This window comes from Oryx dammah, unplaced genomic scaffold (genome assembly GCF_014754425.2).
Source record: "Oryx dammah isolate SB20612 unplaced genomic scaffold, SCBI_Odam_1.1 HiC_scaffold_2, whole genome shotgun sequence".
Lineage (NCBI taxonomy): Eukaryota > Metazoa > Chordata > Mammalia > Artiodactyla > Bovidae > Oryx > Oryx dammah.
In genome coordinates, this window is record NW_024070186.1 from 130702965 (window position 1) to 130730151 (window position 27187).

The following is a 27187-nucleotide window of genomic DNA, read 5'->3' on the forward strand; positions in this document are numbered from 1 at the left end:
ATGAACTGCAGCCTACCATGCTCCTCCATCCATGGGATTCTCCAGGCAAAAGTACTGGAGTGGGGTGCCATTGCCTTCTCCCTCCTGCACTGCAGGAGGATTCTTTACCAACTGACCTATCAGGGAAGCCCAAGTTACATGTAATGATTGAGAAATCGAAATCATTTTGGATAATAGTATTCAAAGAAATTAGGGATGATAGGATTGTTTCACTAAAGACTGAACAAGGCAAACAAGTGGGAGTAATTAGACTAAGCAATAATATACATAGACTATTCTTTATGAAGTTTCTGATTAATTACATGGAACATTGTGATAAGGAGTTCTTGATAGATATATTCTTATTCCTTAGGAAGTAGAACGAATGGTTCCAAGAATTCTTAGACTTAACTCCTGACCATGGTTAAGTGTTAGTAAATCTTTTAGCTAGAAATAAAAAGACCCTATGTCCCCCCACCTTTTTTTTTTTTTTGGTGATATAAGTGACATTAGATTCTTGTTGAACCTTTTCAGTAAATATGCATCTGACCTTCTCAACCCTTGTGTTGGCAATGATTTTACATTTCTCCTTTCTCTAAGTCATGTGATGCAAATATGTCTTTCTAAATTTTAAGTTAAATTTTGGTGGTTTCTTTTGACACTTTTCATCAAATGCTTAATTCATGTGTTTTCTAATGATACTAGGACTCTATAAATGTAATGCAACTAAATAACTATCCTGTGAAAATAATATAATATAAAAAAGCATAAAAGTACACATATGAAATATTTGGTGTAGTAATCATATAAAACTCACATTACATTCTTCTAAAACTTAGTATGTGCCTGAGTGCCATGGTTCTCAGCTGTCAGCCTCCTGCACTTGTATCAGTATCCATCTGGCATATGTTAATGATATGTATCTTGATGTATGATGGTATATTGGTTTCACAAGTGATTCATTTCTTTCCCAGCCTCCTTCATTGCATTAAATGCAACCACTATGCACCCAGTTGCTTAATCCTGAAATATGAGAGCTGACCTTGACTCTACATTTCCTTACTTCCCCACATCTGGCATATCAACAAACCCCAATCGTTCGTTTATTCAAGGTCCCCAGAGGAAACAGAATTCATCCCAAAAGGTTCAAATGAAAAGACTTCAATAAAAAAAGATGAGTTTCAGTGGTATGAGAATTATGAAACAGACAAAGAACAGTGAGGCAAACAAGGATTAATAATAGTAGGAAGCCAATAATGTCCCAGGGGCTGAATGGATAAAGGGAGAAAGGAATATTATCAGAATCAGGAAGACCTGAGAAGATCGAGTAGATGAGGGAGAAATCAGAGTTATGGGGAAATGCAGGTATTATCAGAGATTGAGGCTGGAAGTAGGGAGTGTGTAGGAGAGGGAAAAATACCTTCGCACCTTCTAATTTTCTACCAGCATATCCTGTTGATTAAAACCAAATGGAAGACATCTGGAAAGGGAGCATGGACGATGCAGTAAGGAAGATCAGCCTCCTAACTGCAGAGTAGAGCAGAGAAGATGAAAAAGGTTTGGGAGCCAATAGGATAAACTGACAATATATGGCATGTTGTACCTTAAAATATAATCAAAATTATTCCTCTTGATTTCATTTTGTTTTAAAAATACTCTAAGCCAGTGTCACGTCTCACTTGGTCCTTTTCTTTTTTTAAAAAATATAAATTTATTTATTTTAATTGGAGGTTAATTACTTTACAATATTGTATTGGTTTTGCCATACATCAACATGAATCCCAACTACTCATTCCATAACTGCATGATTACATCTCAACAACAGATTTTATGAAATTATAAATTTCTCCTGCTTAAAATTCTTTAATAGCTCTCTGTTACACTTATAAAACCCAAATTTCTCACTGTGTGGTAGGCACAGGCATAGGATTGAAAAAGAACAAAGTGGCAGTAGATTCAGAATTTTTTTCCTAAGGTTTTCTATGTTGCTGATGGAAGCTACACTAAATTTTCCCATTTGAGCCTATTATTAACAGTCATAGCCACAGTTCTTGTCTAGGCTGCTTATTTATTCACACTGAAAAGAAAGATCTTCCCATGACATGATGAGGGAATGAAAATTACCTTTGATTGTTTACGTGTTTTATTTAAAATTTTATAATGGAAATTTACTTCTTTTCTCAAGGCTTCTCATAAAATTATAAAATATGAAATTTAAAATATAATTGAGAAAGTCATTGGTACAACTCTCCAAGTACAAGAGGGGGAAAAGTGAGTCTCAGAAATATGAGTGGATTTGTTCCATATCAGTAGAGCTAGATAATATTGAATTCTGTTTTAGAACCCAGTTCCTTCAACTTCCAAGTCAGTTTTCCAATAATTATATTGATTTTCTTCATAGCTGATAACTAGTTTCTTATATCTAATACCTTTGAGGACATAGAGTGTGGTGCCTTTGCAATACTTGATATTTATTTTGAATTCTTTAGTTTTTGTTTTAAAAACAATGTAATAAAATATGTCTCCTTTTTTGCTTTTATCAAATACATTCAGATTAAAATAAATTGTTCAGTCACTAGAAATAGAATCTAGACAACCACTAGCTAGTGTTTGGAAAAGTTCAGGATGAGAATGAGTACATTGCTATTATGTTTGTCAGTGCTGTGGCAGCTAATAACACACCTCTAGGTTTCCGAATCATTACAGCCATGTGCACTGAAGCTTCTCATAGCAATCAGCTTGTAAGAGTCTATTGTCGCCACAATGAGTTTTTATCAAGGTCATGTGAAATTTGTCTTTAACTTTATTGTTGTTTGTCATGATGAATGTATACATGTTGACAGTAGTGAACAGGTCTGGTTTGGAAGTGTGGAAGCTGCCAGTATTTTCTTATAGAAAACTAAATACCTAACAGACATCAATCTATCTAAAAATAGCTACTCCAAAAGAACAATTTTACAATTCAGTTGTGTTTTAAGTGAAAGCATTCTTATGATTTACTTAAACTCTTCTTGGTACAATTAGGACAATGGAGTTATTTTTAGACTATAATCAAATATGCTTAGTTACTCAGTCATGTTCAACTCTTTGTGGCCCCATGGACTGTAGTCCGCCAGTCTCCTCTGACCATGGAATTCTCCAGGAAACAATACTGGAATGGGTAGCCACTCCAGGGGATCTCCAGAGGATCTTCCTGACCCAGGGATGAAACTTGCATCTTCTGCATTGTGGGCAGATTCTTTACCATCTGAGCCATCAGGGAAGACCCATATAATCGAATAGTTACCAAACTAGAATCATTTGCCTATTATCAATGTTTCAGTTTTTCTTTTTTTCAGAAATACATCTTTTCTATATCATTGCTTTGTACTGCTTTTAATTCTCACCCACAACTTATCATAACAAGAAAAATTTGCTAAGTATCTATTACATACCAATCACCATGCCAATAATTATAAAGATTAATAAGCCATAGTTAATGTACTCAAGAAACAAATATAACAGAGAATCAAGGTAGTATTATGAAAGATGGAAATCAACCCTGAATATTCTTGGGAAGGACTAGTGCTGAAACTGAAGCTCCAACACTTTGGCCACCTGATGTGAAGAATCAATTCATTGGAAAAGATCCCAATGCTGAGAAAGATTGAAGGCAACAGGAGAAAGGGGAGACAGAGGATGAAGTATTGGATAGCATCATGGACTCAACGGACTTGAGTTCGGGGAAACTCTGGGAGATGGTGAAGGACAGGGAAGCCTGGTGTGCTGCAGTCCATGAGGGTCACAAAGAGTCAGATACAACTTTGTGACTGAACAACAACAAATGAAAGATGAAGGGCACTCACTCACTCATTTATTTAGTAATCTATTAAATGATACATGCTTAGCACTGCTAGTTTCTATGGATACAAGGATAAATGACTAAGCCTCTATCCTCAATTTCACCATCTATTGGGATCAATATACATAGAAATCAGTGTAACACACTATGACTATGTGTAAGTATAGAGATATGCAAACTGAGTTATGGGTGCACAGAGAAAGAGGAGCTGTTTCAGACAGCTCCAGAAACCTCACTGGAAGAGTTATTACTTACATGGTAGAACACAAGTAAAAAAGCTATCAAAATGAGAAGCAAGATGGTGCGCCTTGGGGATCTACCAGCAGTTGTGATTAACATAGAGTAAAACACAATATAGAGAGTACTGAGAGGTAAGACCAGAGAGTTGAGTAGGGCAAGATTTTGAAGGACTTTGAATGTCATATCAGAGACATTGACATTTGTCCTTTGGTCAAAGAGTAATAATAACATGGTTTTGAGCAGATGAGCAGCATAATTATATTTGTATTTTCATATACGATCATGCCAATATATTAGATATTAAATTTCTCAGTGAATGCAAAGTAGAGAGCTGAGTTACAAGACTGATGCATTAGAGCAGGCCAGTGATGACCACAGATTAAAGAGATTGGTAGAATATATGAATAAAAGGTTTATAAATTATAAAGGGTCATCCATATATGGCAAGAGTTTGTGATTGATTGCAATTAGATTAGGGAAATAAGGAAAAGAAATGAATCAGCCTTATGCCTAGATCTCTAAGAGAAAAAAATCAAGAAAAGCAATAGAGGTTTTTTTTGAAAATGGAAAAGGATGATGAGCTTGATTTTAGATATAGACTATAACTTTCAGAAGGGCAGAAAGAAGTATGCTTTGTTAATAACCATATTCATGGTGACTAGTTCATGCTACACTTTGGGCATTTTATATGATATAATGACAAGTGAATATTAAAGTGCATTTTAATATTAATATTCATTTGAAATATTTACCAATTTTTTATATATGCATCTGAAACTTAGAAAAAAGAAATGATTAATGTAAAACTTAGAAGTCTGGCTTAAACTTGTACTGGAAACCATGAACATATAGGTGGTGATTGAAACCAAGAGAATGGATGGTATCAGAGAGAGTGAATCATGATAATTTCAATGTGCTAAAAAACCAGAGAGAGAGAGAGAAAGAGAGAGGAGTCCTAGAGTTACAGGGAGAATCAGAGAATCATATCTGTGTCACAAATATGAATGAGTAAGGATTTGAGGAGAGTTTGATAATATCAGATACAACAAAGAGATTCTAAGCATGATTTAAAGTATGTTCTTGATTTGGTAATTAGGAAAAATCAAGTTCAGTGGAATATGAGAAGAACCCAGATCAAATAATAAGTGCTGAACAATAAACAGGTTGTCAGGAAGTAAACTCAGCATGTTTAGATTACTCTTGGAAAGAAAATGGCTTGAAGATGAGTGTGGTGGTAATTTTGCATCTGAGGATGAGATTTTTCAGTGACAGTCTTAAAGATGAAAATAGGATGAATGTGGCAATAGAAAGAGATTATGAAAGAATGGGAAATGAATAAAGAGAAAAGAGACTACATGAAAAGAAATATGAATTTCATAAATGATTAAGCACTACAGAAATCTGAAGATGAAACCTATTTGTGTTAAAATGTTGGAGGGAAATTCACTCTTCAAAACTAGAAGAAAGGTGAAGGTAAGTGAAGACATCAGTAAATGTTTAAATCACAGAGTGGACATTGTGTTAGTTCCTAAAATAAGAGCCTAGTTTGCTTTCTGAGAGTTCTGAGATCAGGAACTGAGTATAGGGTTTGAAGAGATCTGCAAATAATTATTATTGGAGAACAGTTGAAAGAGAAATAACTGAGGATAAATGGAAGGATTGACAGTCAGTACTCTGATACCCAACTGTAATCCAAGGGCAGACATTTGAAGTGATAATTCTGTGTAGATTTTCTTCCATAGCTCTCAGCCACTCTAGGCTTTGGACCAGTGAAAGTGGATAGCAATGTCAGCCAATGTGATACTTTTTTTCTGGTTGAGTACATTTTTAGGGGAAAAAGAAAAGAAGTTTAAAATGTGGTAGAAAAGTAATTTAATATTCATAGGTCTTAGGCTAAATCACAAAAGAATAGATTTTTGAGGAAGAAAACTGAGACATCAAGGGGTTATAAATCTCTACATATAAAGTTAAAGAGCAGCATGTGATTCATGAATTAAAGGTTAGAAAGTGCAGAAAGCTGTGGTCAATACACAGTTGAATTCAGGATTTCAGAAGTAAATGTTGTAGGTGAAAAATATTATAAAGTATAGCCAGGAGACTGAATGACACAAATATAGATGGGGAGTTACCAAACTGTGGGGCTAAAAATTTGGATAAATTTAACCACGTGGATTTTGAAACCACCTAGATGACAACTGGGGGAGAAGGAAATGGCAGCCCACTCCAGTATTCTTGCCTGGAGAATCCCAGGGACAGAGGAGCCTGGTGGGTTGCCGTCTACGGGGTTGCACAGAGTCGAACATGACTGAAGCAACTTGGCAGGAGCAGCGGCAGATGACAATTGGACTTAAGGCAGGGATGACGAATATGACAGAGGTACCAAAATGTTTAATAATATGGTGATATAAATAGATCTTTAGAAAATTACAGAGATAAGTATAGATAGAGCAGAAAGTCATGAGCTTTATACATAGATTTATGGAGAGAGACCTGGAGATCTAGAAGATTGTTCACACATCTCTCTACTCAAACATAAGATTATGAGTAAGCTGTCTTTGAAAGCACTGATAGAGCTATATGATGTGGCAAACAGATAGTGTTTAGTTGAAATCCAGCATATAGACCATATGAAAGTAGATTAAGGATGCAAGTTATTTTATTCCATGGCTTAGGGTGGAAATATTTGATGGTTGCCCTTATAATAAAAAGGAGAATATGGTAGTGTGAGAAAATAGATGAGGAAGAAAGTAGTGAGGCTAAAGAAGGAAAGGAATTCTGTTCAATTATTAATTGAATGAGGAGTAGCAATTATTCAAGGGGTTGCTATAATTCTGACAGAAGGCACAGCATGCCCCAAGACCAAAGAGAGAAGAGATTATAGTGAGAATGTGAGATGGTTATCATGATTTGAAGGGTGTTGTGTATAGTACAAGATGAGTGTGTGCATACTTGTGGATGTGTATACACCTGTCAGCATGATATATAATAATAGAGATTTGAAGTAAAATTTTGGGAAATTTTGTGGAGCATTTGGGTTGCCAATTCAAGGTGAATTTAGTTCAGTTGGTCAGTTGTGTCCAACTCTTTGCTTCCCTGTCCATCACCAACTCCCAGAGCTTGCTCAAACTCATGTCCATCAAGTCAGTGATGCCATCCAACCATCTCATCCTGTTGTCCCCTTCTCCTCCTGCCTTCAGCTCCAAGGTCTTTTCCAATGAGTCAGTTCTTTGCATCAATTGGCCAAAGTATTTCAAAGTAGTACTGTTAAACCCACAGGTAACATAGAGGAGACTTATGGTCATATAGTAAATTTAATAAAGATAACTGTGTGAGCAGTTCAGAGCATGAAATGTATGGGGACTGTGTGAATAAAATGAAGAGGACTGGTCAGGAGTTAATGTAACACATGAGGTGAGAGAACAATGGCACTGAAATGAAAATGAGGCTTAAGACACTTATATTTGTAATTGACACAATTTTTAGAGGGGTTAAAGATGACCCCAATATTTTATACTTTGGAACACAGTGGTCGTTACATAAAATAATGGTAATTATTTTAAATGATATTGTTTGAGGAGTCTAAGGGCTTCCCTTAGACTAGTAAAGAATCCACCTACAATGCAGGAGACCCCGGTTTGATTCCTGGGTTGGGAAGATCTGCTGGAGAAGGGATAAACTACCCACTCCAGTGTTCTTGGGCTTCCCTGGTGGCTCAGCTGGTAAAGAATCTGCCTGCAATGTGGGAGACCTGGGTTGGATCCCTGGGTTGGGAAGATCCCCTGGAGAAGGGAACGGCTACCCACTCCAGTATTCTGGACTGCAGAAGTCAGTCCATGGGGTGGCAAAGAGTCAGACATGACTAAGTGACTTTCAATTTCACTTTCACTTTGAGGAGTCTATAGCATATTTGATAGACTATAACTATTAAAAAGTTGAATGAAGATGGCTGGAGCTAAGGCAATAGAAGAGTTTTGAAGAATGTATTTTTGAAAGTAATCTGAGTATACATATACTAGTAGAACTGATGGATAAAAAATGTTGTCAGGGCAAAAGTATGACATAAAAGTAAAACAGGACCATGGACAGAACCCTACATAGTATTAGCATTTCTGAAATGGCTAAGAAGATTAGATGCAAGAGGGAGTGGTGGAGTAATCAGGGCGATAAACACAAATGAAAGAGCATCTTCATAGAAATGTATTGAGAAAGTGTCAAGAACTGTGAAGAATGACAACTTTACCTTGCTTGCCAGCAAACAAGTTAACATTTCACTATTTTCTGGATGCCAACAGAAGATGCAAGGCTGCTGGGTCAGAGATGAAGGACTTTATCATTCACATCAAAAGCATTAGCCAGATTGTCTGTGTGGTCATGTAGGTTCTCTGATCTTCAGTTCCCACATGGGTGATACAAGTGGGCCTAGATGGATGTCTGCACACACAATGGGCCATATTATGAGAAAGACGCTAAACCTTGGTAACTAACCAGTTTATAGCAGCCTGTAAGCAACCTTGTATTTTTTTCCAAAGGGCAGACCTTACATCATCCCTTAATACTGCTGGCTGCAAACAGAAACACGAGGAATGGCCCTGTGAAAAGTGATCAGGGTCTTACCTTCTTGGTATGTATAAGCAAGATGTAGAAGAGCCCCCACAGAAGACTATCATCCCCTAACAAAGTTTTAAAAGGAGGGTATGGACAGCATATCACATGGTGCAAGAAGATAGGAGAGTTTGGGGAAAAAACTCATGGGTTTAGCCATTAGACCTTTTTGGTAATCTTTTAACAGGAATGTGTTTCCCACCTAGCATCATTGAGGTAAACATTCCACAAATTGGAGTTCACTGAATTTTCGAGAGTTTTGGACATATCCTTGAGATTTAGCTATAAAATTTTAATTTCCTTCTTCACTTTTAATGTATTCGAGAGAAGATGATGTATACGTCTTACGTAGTCATTTTATTTCATTCTCTCTGAACATTTTTTTAAATGTAGAAGAGCAAGTGATTTTTATTTTTATTTATTGGCTGCATTATGTCTTAGTTGTATCTGTGGGATCTTTTCATGTGATGTACACTCTTCTCTATTTGTGCCCTGCAGGCTTAGTTGCCCTGTTGCATGTGGGATCTTAGTTCCCTTCAGTTCAGTTCAGTTCAGTTCAGTTCAGTTCAGTTCAGTCACTCAGTTGTGTCCGACTCTTTGCAACCCCATGAATCGCAGCATGCCAGGTCTCCCTGTCCATCACCAACTCCCGGAGTTCACTCAGACTCACGTCCATCGAGTCAGTGATGCCATCCAGCCATCTCAACCTCTGTTGGCCCCTTCTCCTCCTGCCCCCAATCCCTCCCAGAGTCAGGGTCTTTTCCAATGAGTCAACTCTTCGCATGAGGTGGCCAAAGTGCTGGAGTTTCAGCTTCAGCATCAGTCCTTCCAATAAACACCAAGGACTGGTCCCCTTTAGGATGGACTGGCTGGATTTCCTTGCAGTCCTAGGGACTCTCAAGAGTCTTCGCCAACACCACAGTTCAAAAACATCAGTTCTTCAGCACTCAGCCTTCTTTACAGTCCAACTCTCACATCCATACATGGCCACTGGAAAAACCATAGCCTTGACTAGATGGACCTTTGTTGGCAAAGTAATGTCTCTGCTTTTCAACGTGTTATCTAGGTTGGTCATAACTTTTCTTCCAAGGAGTAAGCGTCTTTTAATTTCATGGCTGCAATTACCATCTGCAGTGATTTTGGAGCCCCCCAAAATAAAGTCTGACACTGTTTCCGCTGTTTGCCCATCTATTTCCCATGAAGTGATGGGACCAGATGCCATAATCTTCGTTTTCTGAATGTTGAGGTTTAAGCCAACTTTTTCACTCTCCACTTTCACTTTCATCAAGAGGCTTTTTAGTTCCTCTTCACTTTCTGCCATACAGGTGGTGTCATCTGCATATCTGAGGTTATTGATATTTCTCCCGGCAATCTTGATTCCAGCTTGTGCTTCTTCTAGCCCAGCGTTTCTCATGATGTATTCTGCATATAAGTTAAATAAGCAGGGTGACAATATACAGGCTTGACGTACTCCTTTTCCTATTTGGAACCAGTCTGTTGTTCCATGTTCAGTTCTAACTGTTGCTTCCTGACCTGCATATAGGTGTCTCAAGAGGCAGGTCAGGTGGTCTGATCTTCCCATCTCTTTCAGAATTTTCCACAGTTTATTGTGATCCACAGAGTCAAAGGCTTTGGCATAATCAATAAAGCAGAAATATATGTTTTTATGGAACTCTTCACTTTTTCCCTACCAGGGATCAAACCTGGGCTCCCTGCAGTGGGAGGAGGAATCTTAACTACTGGACCACCAGGCAATTCCTTGTATGCACATTTGATCATTATAGATGTCTCATATGCTATTATTTTAGTTGACGTATGCTAAAGAGTTCATCCAGATTTAAAGTCAAATGATATTATCTCATGCTGCAAGAATGATTTGCATAAGTCTAAATGTAGAAAAGCAGTGGATCTATGCCATAACACACTATTTGTCATAGAAGTATATCAAACTTGAAAGAACTGTGCCACATATCTCCGTTTGATATACATGTTGCCATTGTAAACTTTATTTAAGCAAAATGCGTGAATGTGCTTGGTCACTTCAGTCATGTCCGACTTTTTCAATCCTATGAACTGTAACCCAGCAGGCTCCTCTGTCCATGGAATTCTCCAAGTAAGAGTACTGGAGTGGGTGCCATGCCCTTCTCCAGGGGATCTTTTCAGCCCAAGAATTGAACCCAGGTCTCCTGAATTGCAAAGGCAGGTTCTTTACTGTCTGAACCACCAAGGAAGCCCTTTAAGCAAAATAAAATGTTTTAAATATGGTTTGGCTAGTTATGTGATGCTTTAAAAATCTCATATGCCATATTACTTATATTGTTACATGGTCCAAACATGACTACAAGAATATTAGGAAAGAATCTTTCTATGCCTTCCTCCATTTTCCACATCATTTTCCTCTCCACACTAGTACACACATATACACCCAGGTTGCCACTGTTATTACATTCTCATCTTTTTTCAAAATGTAAATTGAGTTTCAATTTGCATATAAAAAGCACACAAGAGTAGGAATATATCTGTAGAAGGCGGAATTCTAAAGATGTCCCATCGGATTCAGGTCCCCTGGCTTTTAACCAAATGCTAATCTAGCGACTACTGTGGGGATTTAGCAAATGTAACTAAGGTTACTAATCAGCTAACATTAAAATAGGGAGATTATCTTTGATTATTCTGGCTCTGAGGTCACAAAACCCTGTAAAACAGAAGAGGAAGGCATAAAAGTAAATCACAGAGAGGACAGCAGAAGAGTGAGGCAGTTGGGAAATGAGAGATTTGAAGAGTGAGAAGGACGAAGCAGTCATTGCTGGTTTGAAGATCACCTGCCTTCTTACACTGGGAATGTGAGTGGCCTCTGGAGATGAAAACAACTCCCAGCCAAAAGCCAACAAGAAAGTGGAGACCCCAGTCCTATGATCACAGGGAAAATTGTTCTGCCAACAACCTGATTGAGTTTGAAATGTACTTGTCCCAAGAATCTCCAAAGAGACTGGGATGCCCAACACACTGATTTCATCTTTGTGAGACCCTAACATGACTAACTTTACAGAAACCATGAAATGATAAATTTATATTGTTTTAAACTGCTGAGTCTGTGGTAATTTGTATGGCAGCAACAGAAAATGAATTATAATATTTTTATTTTTCCTCTCTTTTTTTATATAAATGCATCATACCATCATACAATTCACATTTTGCTTTTTTTTTTACTAAACATTGTATCTTGGAGCTGTTTACATAACAACACTGCAGAGTTTTGTATTATTTATCAGCTACATAATACCTTACTGTATAATGTACCTTAATTTATTTGCCTAGGTCCCCACTGATGGATATATCTGAGCTGCTTTTCATCTTTTCATAATATATTACAATAACTTTGTTCACATATGTGCTAGGGTATCTGAGAGGTAGGTATTGCTAAGTCAAAGGTCATACAAGACATACAAATTTAATTTGGATTGATATTGCTACAAAGGTTGTTTCCTTTATTTTCTGTGCAACTTTTGGTCTGTGTTCTTGTTCTACACTCATTACTATTACCTACCAGATCGATATCTCTTAACCTGTCCTGAGATATTATGCTTCTACTACACTTGTTTTCTTTCTGTTTCTCAAATATTCTAACTTCTTTTGCCTTAAAGCTGTTGAATTAGATGCTGTCTTGGTTTATTACAGTCTCCTGTTCTGTGCTTTGCCGCTTAGTCGTGTGTGACTCTTTGTGACCCTATGGACTCTAGCCTGCCACGCTCTTCTCTCCATGGGATTTTTCAGGCAAGAATATTGGAGTGGGTTGCCATGCCCTCCTCCAGGGGATCTTCCCAAACCAGGGATTGAATCCCAGTGTCCCACACTGAGGCAGATTCTTTACCATCCAAGCTGCTGGGGAAACCCAACAATTCTAGTCTCCACTCTTCCGTTTATCTCCACATGCTGGTCTCTTGGCTGGTTAGGTCTCAGTTCATGTATTCCTTCCTTAGAGAACATTATGAAGCATCTAGTGGTTGGTCTACACTTTTTGGCTAGATGAATAAAGAAATCATTAACTAAGGGCAGTAGTTCAGGGAGGAGCATGGCCATAAACTCTGCACTGGAGTTAGGTAGACTGCGGCTGGAATAAACCTTTCCAAGCTTGAGGACAATACAGATACAGATTACAGGTAACTGTGATGAGAACATCATATAACATGAAGTTCATCTTATGGACAAGGAGAATCACTGATGGTTTTTGAATGTGGAAGTGATAGAATAAAACCATCTTGAAGATCTCTACCTTCAAAATGAGCAGGGAAGAGTAACAGATTCCATCCTAATGTGGGATATCGTGTATGTCAACCATGTAATTACACAGTGAAAATAAGTTTTAAGAAAATATAGTTTTAATTATCAGCAAAACTCTTGGTTAGACTTATAGTATTGTTATATACAGACATTTTACAAGTTCCTGATGTTCTGTGTATTAGTATATTGTAGATATTTGACTGTCAATCAATGAAATTTTCATTAAATATATTTTTTTCTATCCATGAAATCCAAAAAGTCATTATAAAAGTAAAATTAACTCATTAATACCTCAGACTATTGTTAATGTTATTGCTACAAGTTAAAAAATAAAGACAACTCTTAAAAGGAATTCATGAAACACAAAAAAGTTGTCATAATTGTTATTTTTTAGAGAAAACAATAATTTTTGCTTATCTCAATATAGAATTTAAAATAAATGATAGTACACAGCAGAATAAGATAATACGATGTTGAAAATTTTAACAAGAGAGGTATAGTACACCGGAGATAATGTAGTTGTGTTTCTAAAGGAAGTTGAAAGTTTTTCTAAAGGTAATGTGAGTACTGTCAGCTATGGTGCTTGTTTATTGAGGCAGTTTGATGTTTTCAGAGAAATCAGCGAACATGAAAGGGTCATTGGTGACACAGCACATAACTACTTTTTGCCTCTAAAAAATGACAGCAGCTGTGGGGAACTTCTAGTGTCACAAGTTCAGGATGGATTTGACAAAGAAACTTCTCTGGAGAAATATAATTTTTAAAGATTGACCTTCTGAGAAGAAAATGTTTGAGAGGCAAGTAGAGGAGAATAAAATATCAGGGTTTGGCACTTCAAAGAGTGAGATTATGTTTGTAGAGAAAAGTGAGGAGTTTGAATATAAGACCTGAATTTCCCATACTTCAACTTTTAGTTTTTTATATTTTCTCAAAACCATGTGTTTTTAAATTTAAAACAAAATTACCTTAATAACTAGAGATAACAGTTTTTTAATATGTCAATCTTGTCCAATAAATGCCCATCATTACAGTTAGTTTGACAACCAAAATGTTGCAATCCCTCCACCCCACCCCTCACATACAAGCATACATGTTCATGCCTCTAAATGGGACTGTGCTACCACAGTTTCAAACTGCTAGTCCACAGATTTTCTCCATTTTTATAATTTCAAAGGAAAAGCAGAGTAACAATATGATAATCAGGAGGGTAAATGAGGAGGAAGAAGACTTAAGCAGGTAGAGTTTTATCTATATACACAAAACCAAACATCATCATGCCAGAAAACATAGTGTAACAGATTTGCAGAACTAAAAGTAAATTGAAAGCAAAAGCTATTTCATCTTCAAAAAAAAATTTTTTAAGTCTTGCATGCATGCTAAGTCACTTCAGTCATGTCCTATGAAGTGTGACCCATCAGGTTCCCCTATCTGTGGGATTCTCCAGGCAACAATACTGGAAAAATACTGGAGTGGGTTGCTGTGCCCTCCTCCAGGGTATCTTTCCAACCCAGGGATTGAACCTGCACCTCGTATGTATCCTGCATTGGCAGGTGGGTTCTTTACCACTAGAGCCATCTGGGAAACCCCTTTTTAAATCTTAAAGTTCATTTTTTCTTAAAGCTTTATAGATGGTATTGTGACTCATCTAATGAAAGATTTGAAGGATTAAGCATGTTTTTCAGTGTCATATTTAACTCTATAAATGAGCAAGAATATATTTCAGATCAATAGACTGATAGTAAAGCTGAGAGTTCATCTTTCATTGTCCTATCTTTTTGCCATTTCATACTGTTCATGAGGTTCTCAAGATAAGAATACTGAAGTGGTTTGCCATTCTCTTGTCCAGTGGACCACGTTCTGTCAGACATTTCTGTTTTATTGACTATGCCAAAGCTTTTGACTGTGTGGATCACAATAAACTGTGGAAAATTCTGAAAGAGATGGGAATACCAGAACACCTGACCTGCCTCTTGAGAAACCTGTATGCTGGTAAGGAAGCAACAGTTAGAACTGGACATGGAACCACAGATTGGTTCCAAATAGGAAAAGGAGTACATCAAGGCTGTATATTGTCACCCTGCTTATTTAACTTATATGCAGAGTACATCATGAGAAATGCTGGGCTAGAAGAAGCACAAGCTGGAATCAAGATTGCTGGGAGAAATATCAATAACCTCAGATATGCAGATGACACCACCCTTATGGCAGAAGGTGAAGAAGAGTTAAAGAGCCTCTTGATGAAAGTGAAAGAAGAGAGTGAAAAAGTTGGCTTAAAGCTCAACATTCAGAAAACTAAGATCATGACATCTTGTCCCATCACTTCATGGGAAGTAGATGGGGAAACAGTGGAAGCAGTGGCTGACTTTATTTTTCTGGGCTCCAAAATCACTGTAGATGGTGATTGCAGCCATGAAATTAAAAGACGCTTATTCCTTAGAAGGAAAGTTATGACCAACCTAGATAGCATATTCAAAAGCAGAGACATTACTTTGCCAACAGAGGTCTGTCTAGTCAAGGCTATGATTTTTGCAGTAGTCATGTATGGATGTGAGAGCTGGACTATAAAGAAAGCTGAGTGCCGAAGAATTGATGCTTACTGTGGTGTTGGAGAAGACTCTTGAGAGTCCCTTGGACTGCAAGGAGATTTGACCAGTCCATCCTAAATGAGATCAGTCCTGGATGTTCATTGGTAGGATTGATGCTGAAGCTGAAACTCCAATACTTTGGCCGCCTGATGTGAAGAGCTGACTCATTGGAAAAGACCCTGATGCTGGGAAAGATAGAGGCCAGGAGGAGAAGGGGATGACAGAGGATGAGTTGGTTCGATCACATCACCGACTCAATGGACATGAGTTTGAGTAAACTCTAGGAGTTGATGATGGACAGGGAGGCCTGGCGTACTGTGATTCATGGCGTTGTAAAGAGTCATACACGACTGAGTGACTGTGTTGAACTGAACTGAACATTGAGAGGCAATGATTAGAAATACATTAGAAATCTAAAGTAATGCTGGAGTTGTGGGGTTAGCCTAAATCCTAGGTGGCAAAGAACTTTCAAATAGGTTTTACCAGGCCCTAGAAATTGTGAGAATGGAACATTGCTGCTGCTGCTGCTGCTGCTAAGTCGCTTCAGTCATGTCCAACTCTGTGCAACCCCATAGACCTACCAGGCTCCCCCATCCTTGGGATTCTCCAGGCAAGAACACTGGAGTGAGTTGCCATTTCCTTCTCCAATGCATGAAAATGAAGTGTGAAAGTGAATTCGCTCAGTTGTGTCCGACTCTTAGCGACCCCATGGACTGTAGCCCACCAGGCTCCTCTGTCCATGGGATTTTCCAGGCAAGAGTACTGGAGTGGGGTGCCATTGCCTTCTCCGGGAACATTGCTAGTGATACAGAATTTAACTGTAGCTGCTGCTAAGTCACTTCAGTCATTTCCGACTCGGTGTGACCCCATAGATGGCAGCCCACCAAGCTCCTCTGTCCCTGGGAATCTCCAGGCAAGAACACTGGAGTGGGTTGCCATTTCCTTCTCCAATGCATGAAAGTGAAAAGTGAAAGTGAAGTCGCTCAGTCGTGTCCGACTCTTAGTGACCCCGTGGACTGCAGCCTACCAGGCTCCTCCATCCATGGGATTTTCCAGGCAAGAGTACTGGGGTGGGGTGCCATTGCCTTCTTTGATTTAATTGTAGACAAAGTGCTAAATGTAAGCAACTATTCACATAATTTAAAACAAATGTAAGTTTGCCTCAGTTACCTATGTTTTTCAGCTGACATATTTTTGTTTGAATTAGTTATTTTATCTGAAGCAATTCTATGTGTCTCTTTGCACTCACAACTAGATTTGGATTCAGGGAAGTTGTTTCCTTTGCTTCTTGATACTCTGCCACACAGCTGGACTCAGGGCCCCCCAAAACTTCAAAAATCTTGAGTAAAATGGTATGAGTTACATGTCAATTGCATTCAGAGGGGAGGAAAAGCATTTGGAGAGAATATGGAAAATTACTTAGCTGGTCTTTTCAATTATTGATGAGAAGGCAGAATAATCCAGAAAGGGACTGTCTACCTCCCTCAGCTCTGTATTCTCTGATTAAGTCAAGAAAGCTCCTATTAAAGTATATCTGGACTCAATAGATTGCACCAGAAAAATCTGCAAAGGGTTATATTATTACCAGAGGGAGAACACATAAAGATAATTGTTGTACACAATAAATATGAGTTCATGACAAGTCCTCAAGCAGTGTAACCTCAATGAAAATATTAATGTCAAATATATGTACATCCAAGATGAAAGGTAGAATAGTAAAGTTGTTAAGACAGGTGCTTTACCAAATGATGAGGGAATACTGAGAAATGGTGAAAACTGGAAACACAGCATGCACTTTAGAGCAAAAAAAAAAATTGTTGATATCTATTGGGAAACAAATTAAGATCTATAAAGAGCATAAGTAGATTCTTGGATATTGCTGGAGTGTAGGTTGCCAGGACCTTAACAAAAGGAGATGGGGAAATGTTTTTATAGATTGTCAAAAGCTGTAGCAAGGCACGTTCTTTGATCCTGGCAGGATTTTAATTACTTTGCTGATGATTGGCATGCAACTATGTTCAAATGAAGGAAGAGCACATATTTTGAGAGCTGTTTCAAGGATTGCTTTCTGATACACTTCACTGAACATCTTCAGTGGTTAGAGGCTATTTTGGACTATAGCCTAGAAATGGCTCTGAGTAGGATAAATAAGGCTGAAATAAAAGAAAGTTGCTATTTCACACTATAATCATGATAACCTTCATTTAAAAATACTCTTGAGAAGTCAGGAAAGAAACAAATACATTACAGAGAGAAGTATATGAAATCTTAATTGGAAGAATTCTGAAATGTTTCAATAAATTTTGATTGTATCCTTAATAGAAATAAATAGCAGCAGTAGGGCTGTTTTTTCCTTTGTGTTTCAAAGCACTTGTGAGTGTGTGTGTGTGTGTATTTGTGTGTGTGTGTACATACCCATACAAAGTCCTGAGAAAATGATATGAACAAAGAGTTTCTGTGGGTTGCTCTGTGTTTCTGAACTTCCTTCCTAAATGATGAATTAAAACATGGTAGGACAAGACATGGCAAGAGCAACAGACAGACCACGGTGTGTTCTTGACAAAATACATTGTGTACTGTTATTTTCCCAGGTGATTTATCACCCTGCATTATGGATCAGGAGCAGGGGAGTGTTTAGAAGCCAGGATACTCCATAAAAATTCTGTTTTTTTCTCTCTATGATTGTCCCCAAGGCCTAAGGAACATTTAGAAAGCTCATCTGTATAGGGCCCACCCTGAATACCCCTACTCAGGATTTTTTTTTTTTCAAAAGTATACACTCTTAAGGTTTGTGGCTTTGTATAGACTTTGCTTAATAGTATTTGCTTTCACTTTTCACTCAAATGCACCCATAATGTGTCCTATTTTTTAAAATATAGGCTATGGGTTAATTTTTAAAAGCTATTCCTACAGCTGTCCAGTAGGAGCATATAAGGTCCCCATGAACTAGTTTGATTGTTTCTTCCTACTATCCATCAGGAAGAAGGGGGGATATGAAAAAACCTTATGATAATTCTAGCATATGGTTGAAAGGACACAAATAATTTTGTTAGAATTCCTTTAATGCCAAGAATTAAATTACTGGTTAAAATATTTTATTCCCACATTTTAGTCCTGTCTGCAGGACAGTTCACATCAAGATGAAAATTGAAACCATCATCTGTTTATTTCCTATATATGAAGCCAAGCACCCAGCTACGTAGAGAAAATTGAACAATGGGTAATTTTTCCATTTTACCCTGGGTGTTTTCTTTGGAAACTTTAGTGGGTTTATAGGCTATCTTCTTCCTATAAAGAACACATCCTCTAGCTTCCTCTTCTAATCAGGACATTTCTTTAGATGCCCCACAACTCTGGCTTCACTGGTTGCACCATGTTGCCTTCCATAAGGATTCTGAATAGCCTCATCAGACAGTTCCCTCAAAGGTGACTGGCATGACCTTGCATGTTGGTTCTCCTCAAGATTCTACTTCTTGGACTACTCCTTGTACTCCATGAATTATAGCCATTGAACCAATAACATTTCTATCAGCCATCTGGCTTCAGCACTAGTATATCAACCTAACCAGGAGCTTGAGGGCCTTACTTCTCTGGTATTCTACTGCCAGAGCTGTTTTGGGGTCCATGTGAAAAATGACAGTTGTTTCTTTCTATGCAAGAAGTGGTCTTGTACTCTAGAGTGAGATTTCCCTATAGCGGAATAAACAAGGTCCCAGACTCAGGCTGTTGGTGGAGGAATAATTACCCTGAAAGGAAGGAGAGTTCAATGCAATCAGCCTCCCCTACCCCACCTTTACTAGGACAGAAATGTCTCCTTACCCCAACCACCACCTGTACTCACATAGTTCAACTTCTTTTGTGACTTCATTTTCACTGTGCTTTGGGATTTTTTCTGTTCCAAAAATGTTCCCCCAAAAAAACTTTGATAAGGAGTATATCATTGCCATCAGTGACACAGTGTGAAGATATCACTATTTCATTAAAGGTTCCGTGTGTTTCAGTGTTCCAGTTTCATTAAACTGACCTCCTTTTGTCTTATTTCAGAGTGGTTGAAGTTCAGCCTCACTGTAAAATAAATGTGCATTCAGAGTAAAGGCAAGTGGTAACCTATCTAAACAACTGTCTGATATTCAGAATATAGAAGGTGGCTTATAAGATGTGGGTTAGATAAACATTATCTGGCATAAGCATCAATAAATAATAAGCAGTTCTTCTCATAGCTCTTTGCTTTCTCTGCACTATTGCTTGATGAGATTTGCAGACTTGCCATAAATGAGAATAGGCATCTTCTTCTCCTTGCATCCTTATTAGTGGAAGGAGTGTCCCCAAACCCAAAGCAAAACCTCCACCTGGGCTTTGATTCAATCCCCTCCTGGCTGCTTTGTCACCTTTCTCCATCAACTATCATCTCTTTTTTGTTGGATTCTCAATTTCCTTTTTTTAAACCAGGAATTACAAAAACATTTCTACTTGAATCATCAAAGACCTCCTTAATATTTGTTGCTGTTGTTCAGTCACTCAGTCCTGTCCGACTCTTTGTGACCCCATGGACTGCAGCATGCCAGGCTTTCCAGCCCTACACTATTTCCTGCAGTGTGCTCAAACTCATGTGCACTGAATCGAAGATGCCATCCGTCTCATCCTCTGTCATGCTCTTCTCTTGCATTCAACCTTTCCCACCATCAGGGTGTTTTCCATTAAGTCTAAAGAAATTCATTCTTCAGTTGCACATCATTCTTTTCTAATTGCCGTCCTTGTCTTCTATATTCTTGATACTTCTGCCATATTTATTTTACAAGATCTAAATCTATTTATTACAATTAATGTTCTCTTATTGCAATCTTGTTGATTTTTTAACCTAAGTATTGCATTCCCTTGCATATCATTTTTTTAACATCCCCATGACTTATTTATTTTATATATGAGAAGTTGTACCTCTTGATCCAAATGGGTGACTATTTTGCCCACCCTTCAATACTCCTTCTTTCTGGCAACTACCAATCTGTTCTCTTTATCTATGAGTTTTGTTTGCTGGTTTTGTTTTTTCAAAATCCCACACATGAGTGAAATCATACTGTATATTTGTCTATCTCTGTTTGACTTATTTCACTTAGCATAATACCTTCAACGTCTGCCCATGCTGTTGCAAAAGGCAAGATTTCATTCTTTTTTATGGTTGAGTAGTATTCTACTGTATACATATACCATATCTTTATCCATTCATCATTGATTGATATTTATGTTGTTTCCATATGTTGGCTATAGCAATTAACAGAGGGGTACAAAAATCTTTTGAATTATTGTCTCATTTTCTTTGGATAAATACTCAGAAGTGGGATTGCTGGGTCATATGGTATTTTTAATTTTTTGAGGAACCTACATAATGTTTTCCATAGGGATTGAACCAATTTACATTCTCACAAATAATGTAGAAGTGTTCCTTTTTTCCACATAATCACCAATATTTTTTTAATTTTAATTTTTTGTTCTTTTGATAATAGCCACTCTGACAGATGTGAGGTGATATCTCACTGTGCTTTGGATTTGCATTTCCCTGATAATTCATCAAGATGAACATCTTTTCACATGCTTATTAGCCATCTGTATGTCTTCTTTGGAAAAGTATCTATTTATATCCTCTGCCCATTACTGGTTACTTATTTTTTTGTGTGTATAGTATTGAGCTGTATGAGTTCTTTATATATAATGGATATTAACCCTTTATCAAATATCCTCTTATGTCTTTAACCTTTATCAGATATCCTCTCATCTTGTTCCTTCGATATCATGGTGCTCTATAATCAGAGTTACTTATCTCTACTCCACATCAAGGGATTATATCTGATAGACAGAATGCCTGAAGAACTAAGGACAGAAGGACTATGGATGAAGGTTCCTAACATTGTACAGGAGGCAGTGATCAAAACCACCCCCAAGGAAAAGAAATGCAAAAAGGAAAAATGGTTGTCTAATGGATGCCTTACAAATAGATGAGGAAAAAGATTTTAAAAAGTGAAAGGCAAAAGAGAAAAGGAAAGATATACCCATCTAAATGCAGAATTCCAAAAACTTGCAAGGAGAGATAAGAAAGGCTTCCTACACAAGCAATGCAAAGAGAGGGAGGCAAACAATAGAATGGGAAAGACTAGCGATCTCTTCAAGAAACTTAGAGATACTAAGGGAAGGGAAAATTTCATGCAAAGATAGACACAATCAGTTCAGTTCAGTTCAGTTCAGTCACTCAGTCGTGTCCGACTCTTTGCGACCCCATGAATCGCAGCACGCCAGGCCTCCCTGTTCATCACCATCTCCCGGAGTTCACTCAGACTGACGTCCATCAAGTCCGTGATGCCATCCAGATATCTCATCCTCAGTCGTCCCCTTCTCCTCCTGCCCCCAATCCCTCCCAGCATCAGAGTCTTTTCCAATGAGTTGACACAATAAAAGACAGAAATGTTATGGACCTAACAGTAACAAAAGATTTTAAGAAGTGGCAATAATTCACAGAAGAACTATTGAAAAAAAAAAAAAAAGATCTTAATGACCCATATAACCATGATGGTGTGGTCATTCACCTAGAGCCAGACATCCTTGAGTGTGAAATCAAGTGGGCCTTAGGAAGCATCACTACGAACAAAGCTAGTGGACGTGATGGAATTCCAGTGGAGCTATTTCAAATCCTGAACAATGATGCTGTGATAGTGCTGCACTCAGTATGTCAGCAAATTTGGAAAACTCAGCAGTAGCCACAAGACCGGAAAAGATCAGTTTGCATTCCAATCCCAAAGTAGATCGATACCAAAGAATGTTCAGACTACCACACAATTACACTCATCTCACATGCTAGGAAGGTCATGCTTAAGATCCTCTAAGCTAGGCTTCAATAATATATGAACTGAAAACTTCCAGATGTTCAAAAAGGCAAAGGAACCAGAGATCAGATTGCCAACATTCATTGGATCATAGAAAAAGCAAGAGAATTCCAGAAAAATATCTACTTCTGTTTCATTGACTACGCTAAAGCCTTTGACTGTGTGAGTCACAACAAGCTGTGGGAAATTGTTCAAGAAATGGGAATACCAGACTACCTTAACTGTCTCCCAAGAAACCTATATGCAGGTCAAGAAGCAAAAGTTAGAAGCAGACATGGAACAACAGACTAGTTCAAAACTGGGAAAGAAGTACATCAAGGCTGTATATTTCACTTATTGAACCCTGCTTATTTAACTTACGTGCCGAGTACATCATGTGAAATGCCAAGCTGGATGAAGCACAAGCTGTAATAAAGATTGCAGGGAGAAATATCAATAATCTCAGATAAGCAGATGACACCATTCTTATGGCAGACACCAAAGAGGAACTAAAGAGCCTCTTAATGAAAGTGAAAAAGTGAAAAACCTGACTTAAAACTCAGTATTCAAAAAACAAAGATCTTTACATCCAGTCCAATCACTTCATGGCAAATAGATGGGGAAACAATGGAAACAGTGACAAGCTTTATTTTCCTGGGCTCAAAAATCACTACAGATGGTGATTGCAGCCTTGAAATTAAAAGATGCTTGCCCCTTTGAAGAAAAGCTGTTACCAACCTAGACAGCATATTAAAAAAAGAGAGACACTACTTTGCTGACAAAGGTCCGTATAGTCAAAGCTATGGTTTTTCCAGTAGTTATGTATGGATGTGAAATTTGGATCATAAAGAAGGTTGAGCACTGAAGAATTGCTGCTTTTGAACTGCAGTGTTGGAAAAGACTCTTGAGAGTCCCTTGAACTGCAAGAAGATCAAACCAGTCAGTCCTAAAGGAAATCAGTCCTGAATATTCATTAGAAACACTGATGCTGAAGCTGAAGCTCCAATATGTTGGCCACCTGATGCAGAGCTGACCCATTGGAAAAGACCCTGATGCTGGGAAAGACTGAAGGCAGGAGGAGAAGGGGACAGCAGAGGAAGAGATGGTTGGATGACATCACTGACTCAACGACATGAGTTTGAGCAGGTTCTGGGAGATGGTGAAGGATAGGGAAGCCTGATGTGCTCTAGTCCATGAGGTTGCAAAGTGTCAGATATGATTGAGCAACTGAACAATAACTACAACTCCACATCAGAGTGTGTGTTGTTTGAGGACACAGACTACGTCTTAATTAACTTCTTATCTTCATAACTAAGCAGAGTGGCTGGCGCTTTGCAGACATCATTTTTTAAATATAATTTGTCAAGGTTGGGTTTCGTCCAACATTTCTCATCTTGGAATAAAGTGTTTATCCCCATTGTGGGCTCTTGGTTCACATATAACCATACTAACAGAAGAGGGCTTTCACCAGAAAGTGAAGATAGGACTATCATTATATTAGTGCAAATAGACGCCTTGTTATGATCTGATGAGGGATGTGAAAGCCAAAATAAACAATTCTTTTGCCCTCACTCTTGGTTCAGTGTTTATATTTTATAATCTTATGGTGAGATTTTTTTTCTGATAATGCTATCTGCCTGCCTTTTCTACAGCTAAGTATATTACCCAGATGATTTTTTTATAAAGACAAAATTATCAAAACAATAGGATCTATGAGAGTTCCAGGAATGTGATCCAAAAGTGACTTTACATTTTGGTAGCTCTAACTTCAGACACATTTTGCAGAGAAAATGGTGAGAGCCAGTACTGGTTTGGTGGAAATTTGTTGATCTTTTCTTTCTCTATAAAAATAAAGTGGCAGATCATGTTTTACCACTAAGAAAAAATATATCAAAAACTGATATCCAAATTCAGATGTATAATTTTAAGTAAATAAACTACTTCTGGGAAATGTAACATAAACTTACTTTTAAATCATATCTTGGGTGTATGTTTAAATAATATATTCCAGTGATCATTAGTCTACAGACACCTTTCAGACGAAACATCTCTAAATTTAAAGCAGTGGGTGTAATTGTTAATCTGATAGAATTACAATATTTAAACCTTTTTATCCTATGTATTTCTAGACACTTTGACACCTGTATTTTATTTATTGTACTGTTTTCAGATTAACAATTGAACCCATTGCTATAAATTTAGAGGCATTTAACCTGAAAACATGTTGAGCATTATTTGAATATGTAGCTTGCATATTATTTAAGAATAAATTTATTCTCTGTTCCCCAGCTTTGTGGACACCCTGAATTATAACATTACAGGTAGCATATGTTTAAGGATGTGAGAAACTTCACAGTATCTATGTTAAGTAAAAAAGAAAAAACAAGATATAAACATATAATTTTATATATATATAGCAATATCAAATTTGTGAATACATTTTGAAGAAAAAATGGTCTGCTAACAATGACGATGTGATCACATCTATTGATGTGATTACTTGAATCAGCAAAATTTTTAGAAGAATATTTCTTATTCTTCATAATTCAAAAATTTATTTTAAAATTTTTGTTATTTTCCTGATAATTTTCACAGAAATACAGAATAGAATCAGTCCTCGAGAACATTTTAGCAAGTTTGAGAGAGTGGCTTGAGTGTATTCAGCACTATTCTGGGTAACAGCCTGCATTAATGATATTTGACTTAATCCTGCTTTTGAATGGTTACTTTTGATCATAGTCAAGAGCATCTATTTCACAGTGACAATCCCAAACCTGTTTGATAATGTTTACTGACAATTACAGGCTTAGCAAAGAAGTAACAACAGGGAGTAAAGCAGTCTTTGAATAAAGTTGGCCTGAAAATGAACAACAGTAGGGGACTGATTGGCTCAGTTTTATTTAACATGTTTAAGCCTGATCTTTGACATTTTCATTAGTGAACAGAATAGTACATTGATGCAGTTCTCAGGTGGCTCACAGAGGAAAATGCTAAACATACCAGAAACAACTAAATAATTCAGAAGATCCCACTATCTTTAAAAATATAGACATACATAGAGAAATTTTAGGTTTCCTAACTTTTAGAAAATTTAGGGCACTGTTTATCACTGCCCTTTCCCCTTGTTCTGGAGGAGACAAAAATTTATTTGTGGAAATCAATGATCCTGTTGTCTAAATCTCAAAGAATCACTGAAATTATGGCACTATGTTATAAAGTCAAGGAATCATGAACATTTCATGACATTTTGGGGAAATTTCATTCTTGTTTTCTCAACTAATTACTGGAAAGATTTATGAAAGTCAAAAATTCTTCCAACATCCTTCTTATCAATTTCAAAACAAAAACTCTAAAAAAAAAATGTGAATTAACCAAATAAATCATGTCCAAGCAATTACATATGCTGATACTTATTGTAACATAAACATTGGAAAGAGAATGGACGTTTTTTGTTGAACTTTCATCAGGTTATATCCTTGCTGCTTTGGTTGCCTACTGCCTATCATTTTGTTTTTCAAATTCAATGAGCACCTGACCAGAACTATGTGAGATTATGTAGGGAGTTGTAATATAAGGTCACAGAGTGAGCATGGGGTATTTCCTAAAGTTCCATTGTTAAGACATTCATAAATATTAATATTAATGGCTACATCAATATTACTGGAGAATTGTCTTTCAATGTTTTTGAAGCCAATGCTTAAGTGACAAGTCAAGAAGAATTTTCCCATATTATTGAAGCTATATTCCAGCCCCTGTTGAAATGGACCTAAAATTCAAATAACAAAGTTAATACTGAGCATTAAGAATTTAATCTGTTCTTAAAATGAGAGTCACCTGTATGGATCTCATTTGTTCCTTCAGTTATTCACTAATTTGGCAATATCTATTGAGTACTATTTTAAAATTATTATAGAAATTAAGTTTTTTTTTTTGACCTCCCATTATTCTTGGAATCTGGAGATCTTAAAGGTAATGCGTCATGTCATCCTTTGAAACATTTTCCTCCACCTCTGTCTTGGGCATAAAGTGTGTCTGCTGTGACTAAGGTATGGCAACATAATGAGAGATTTTGGAATCAGATTTTGTAGATTCAGATCTTGGTCTGAAAACTTACTCTCCCCCACAGACAAGCTCAACATCTCTGAGCTTTAACTCTTCATCCTTAAATGAAAATATTACAATTGGGCTTTAGCACAGTTTCTTGCCATGATAAAGACACTAAAATATAACAGCTATTGTTTTCCAAAGACTTCACTTTTTTTAAAAGATATGATGAAACAGAAAACTCTGCAATGCAAGTAATCTCAATTGCTGCCTGTAACTTTCATTAATCTCTTATTGTGTTTGTGTGTGTGTGTGCATATATGTGGAGGGAGAAAAATTAAATGTTTATATGGAAAATGGGACAGTCATGTTAGAATGATAAGATAAAGGATTTAAAGGTTAAAGGTCAAAAGTCCCTGAAGCCTTCAGTCCTCCATACTGCAAGATTGAAAAGACAAACAGGTTAGAGGGGCTCCTCAACTGAGAAATTGAAGCACAGTATAAATCTGCTGAAATGCTGTCTCTAAATTCCAAAAACATCTCAACTAGAGCACTCTGTTCAATATCAGAGAAATTATGTATGATTGTGCACTGTTATTATATATTAGGAATATATTCTGGTAGGCTTTTAAACAGGCAAGAAGAGATAATACTGATAATACAATGTGGAGTAAGCATTTAAAACAAATCAGATATTTTCTTGTGTTAATGTTTATAAATTAAGATAATACTATTGACTGACTGAAATTTTTTTTCAGTTTATT